Source organism: Alternaria novae-zelandiae, assembly GCF_023758075.1.
Source record: "Alternaria novae-zelandiae strain BMP 2774 chromosome Unknown scaffold_99, whole genome shotgun sequence".
Lineage (NCBI taxonomy): Eukaryota > Fungi > Ascomycota > Dothideomycetes > Pleosporales > Pleosporaceae > Alternaria > Alternaria novae-zelandiae.
In genome coordinates, this window is record NW_026057059.1 from 2080 (window position 1) to 5640 (window position 3561).

General features: G+C 27.8%; 5 non-coding genes across 5 annotated transcripts; all 5 read left to right on the forward strand.

Moving 5' to 3' along the window:
* Positions 1-272: 272 nt before the first annotated feature.
* On the forward strand, positions 273-345 carry J4E88_011014. The gene has a single exon. It is a non-coding gene; the product is annotated as a tRNA-Val (tRNA).
* A 32-nt stretch (positions 346-377) lies between these two features.
* Positions 378-449, forward strand: J4E88_011015. Its single transcript has one exon. It is a non-coding gene; the product is annotated as a tRNA-Lys (tRNA).
* Positions 450-1103: 654 nt separating this feature from the next.
* Positions 1104-1175, forward strand: J4E88_011016. Its single transcript has one exon. It is a non-coding gene; the product is annotated as a tRNA-Asp (tRNA).
* A 928-nt stretch (positions 1176-2103) lies between these two features.
* J4E88_011017 lies at positions 2104-2175 on the forward strand. Its single transcript has one exon. It is a non-coding gene; the product is annotated as a tRNA-Ile (tRNA).
* Positions 2176-2179: 4 nt separating this feature from the next.
* J4E88_011018 lies at positions 2180-2251 on the forward strand. The gene has a single exon. It is a non-coding gene; the product is annotated as a tRNA-Arg (tRNA).
* The last annotated feature ends 1310 nt before the right edge of the window (positions 2252-3561 follow it).

The window sequence follows — 3561 nt, forward strand, 5'->3', positions numbered from 1 at the left end:
AGCATTAAAAAAAATTTAACGAATGTTACATCTGTGTCATGAGATGGATATTTAGCAGAAACTTCTCATATAACAAGTATAGGAAATATACTGTATGGTAATTATTCAATATGATTAATAATTACATCCATTATATTATTACTAGCGATGGTTGGGGCAATAGTTATAACTCTAAAGCCACAAACGAATGCAAAATAATAAAAAAATAATAATGATAGTACGTCTTTCCTTTTTGTTTCTTAAAAAAAAAGAAACTTTTTAAACAAAAAAAAAAGGAATTAGCTCAATTGGTAGAGCATCCGTTTTACACGCGGCAGGTTAAGTGTTCGAATCACTTATTTCTTATTACTTATATATGGTAAGTAAATATATTTATAGAGATCTTAGCTTAATGGTAAAGCGTATGACTTTTAATCATTCTCATAAGGGTTCAAGTCCCTTAGATCTTAAAAAACATACACGGCTATAGGTTAATGGTAGACCATTCATTTATTTAAGTAATACCATCTAATTAAGCAATATCGTATTTCTAATTAGAGAAAGTTAATCTATATAAGCAATAAATAGTTAGATGAAGTATTAATGCCTAATACTGTTAACATTGTGAGGTTATAGGCTGCAAATCTTTACTAACTACAGGGTAAGATTAAATATAATAAACAATTCAAAAGTAAGGTTGATTAACTACCAACCAAATTTCAATATAAGGCATATAATATCCTTAGGTTTAGGTTTATTGCTATTGTTCCTATTGCTATTGTTTCTGTTTGTTTATTTTTTTTTTTTCAAATGAAAAAAAAAAGAAACTAAACAAAGATACAGGTTTATCTCACGAGTTTTCATCTGTTTGTTTATTTTTTTTTTAAGCTGCGTAATTTTTTTCTAGCAATTTCCACGAAATTGCGTCGAAAAAAAAATAAGAGGAAAAAAGATTAAAAAGTTAGAGCATTTTATATAGGAATATGCATTAAACAATAGTAATAAATAGAAAGAATTCGCCTCCGGGGATTTTATTAAAACAAAAAAAAAACGGCTATAGGATAATGGTTAGTCCAATCGTCTTCCAAACGATGTGTACCGATTCGACTTCGGTTGGCCGTATAGGGTCAGTAACTTAATGGTAGAGGACTTTCTTGTCACGAAAGTAGATATCGGTTCAAGCCCGGTCTGACTCGTACTCTATTATAATGAACTTTATAATTCTATTTTTATTTTTTAATTTCATACTCTTCCACTCTCTATTTAACTTTTACAATCTACTAAGTTAAATTCTTTATAAAAAGCCATTCTACACTTAACTTTTCAGTTTTATAGTTAACATCCATACTACACTTAACTTTTAAGTTATATAGTTAACATCCGTTATAGGTTTAACTTTCATAGTTAACTCCAATTCTAGTAAAATTTTTTATAAATTTTATACAATTCACACCGCAAAAGGAAAAGTTGCTATAGGTAAGGCGAGATATTTGCTAAATATTGTGTTTAACACCTGGTGGTTCAAATCCACTCTTTTCCGAATATAGATATAATATTTATACACATCTGAAGGGATAAAGTTTTACACATCTAAACGGATAAAGTTTTTACACATCTAAACGGATAAAATTTTCACGCAGCTAAAAGGATAAAGTTTTTACGCAGCTAAAAGGATAGAATTTTTACACATCTAGACAGATAGTATACGTTATACATAATTACAATAATTTCATTATTTTGAATGTAGTATTTATGTAATATATTTATATTTGTTAAGTCTTCATTAGGTAATTATATTGAAAACAATAACAAATCTTTTAAAGGATTAATAAATAGTCTAGTTAATTTCAAAAATCGGGTTATTAACATTAGTATCGTTTAATTTTAAACATCATTTTATATAAAATGATAGTTCAATTTTATATAAGGTGTTATTAATAATTTTAAAAAAGAGTATAGTTTAATTGGTAAAATAGGAAGCTTCAAACTTCAAATTTCCAGTTCAAGTCTGGATGCTCTTGTTATAATATAATGAAAAAATTTATAAGCTTATATACTTTTATTTAATACTTTTAAGTAATCTTTCCATTGTTTTAAATTTTCATATACTATATGTGTTATAAAGGTTCCTTAGCTTAATAGGTAAAGCGCATTCTTGATAAGGATGTGATCGACGTTCAATTCGTTGAGGAATCAAAAAGGTGCGTTAGTTAAATTGGTATAACCACATGCTACGGACATGTTCTTACAAGTTCGAGTCTTGTGCGCACCTGCACTTTAAGTATTTATAAGCTATTTCATTTATTAAAATCCCCGGAGGCGAATTGTGCACACCTATACTACCCCCCCCCGCAAGCTGGCGGTTATTTTTTTTTTCTTTTGCTTAACTGTTTGTTTATTTTTTTTTATAAAAAAAGAAACTAAAGCAATAAACCATTGAGAAAAAAAAAAATTAGCCCTCCAGTTTCTTTTAACTTTTTGATGTATATAGGATATATCCTACAAAAAAAGTAAGAAGAAAGAGGGGCTGTAATTTTTTTTACATAGGATATATGCAAAAAAAAGAAATAACTGGGAAATATGAACAATATATTATATCTTTTTTTTTATAGTTTCTTTTTTTTCTGTTAAAAAAAAAAAGAAACAAACAGAACAAATACAAACGGTTTGGACCCCCCCTCTTTCAGGGGGGGGCCTAAAAAAGAGAATTGACTGAGTGGTTTAAAGTGATAAGCTTGAAACTTATTTGATTGAAAGATCACATCCGTTCGAATCGGATATTCTCTGTTATATCTTTATAGATTCTCTTTTTTATTTTTATAAATAGATTATCTATCCCACAATATAAAGATATTATCTTTTATTTTTATAAATAGATTATCTGTTATACAATATAAAGATAGTATCTATAGTTAAATAGTACATTGTATAAACAGGTTAGAGCCAGGTTGGTTAGGCGCCTCATTTGGGTTGAGGAATTGTTATGTTCGAATCATAATAACCTGAAATGGGATTTTAAATCACTTTTATATAAAAATATATAGTAATGTATTGGATATGTAATGTATTATTTCATAATGTTATTACCTTATATATTTAGATTATAGATTATAAGGATTAACTTTATGGCTAGTATATAAAGAGACTATTATAGAATAATTAAAGGCTGTATATTAAACCATTAGTACCGTAAAAATGATGGCTTAGTTATCGTTTATTAGGGAAAAGGGTAGAAGAATTTCTATAAAAAAAAACGAAGTGAATTGAAGTATCTTATTAGCTTCAGGAAAATAAATCAAACGAGATTCTATTAGTAGTGTGAATGAAAATAGATATAGGCTTAAAGTAAAATGGATATATCTGTTTGAATATAGGGGAACCTTCCTCTAAGCCTTAATATAATATACAAGCGATAGAGAATAGTACTGTGAAGGAAGTATGTAAATAGTAGTCTTATAAGCAGCTCAAGGTAAGTTTAATAAACATATGAGAGCGTACCTTTTGTATAATGGGTCAGCAAGTTCTAGTTAGATGCAAGCAAGTAGTGATTCGTGGTTATATAGTAAAAAAGATGGTAATAGT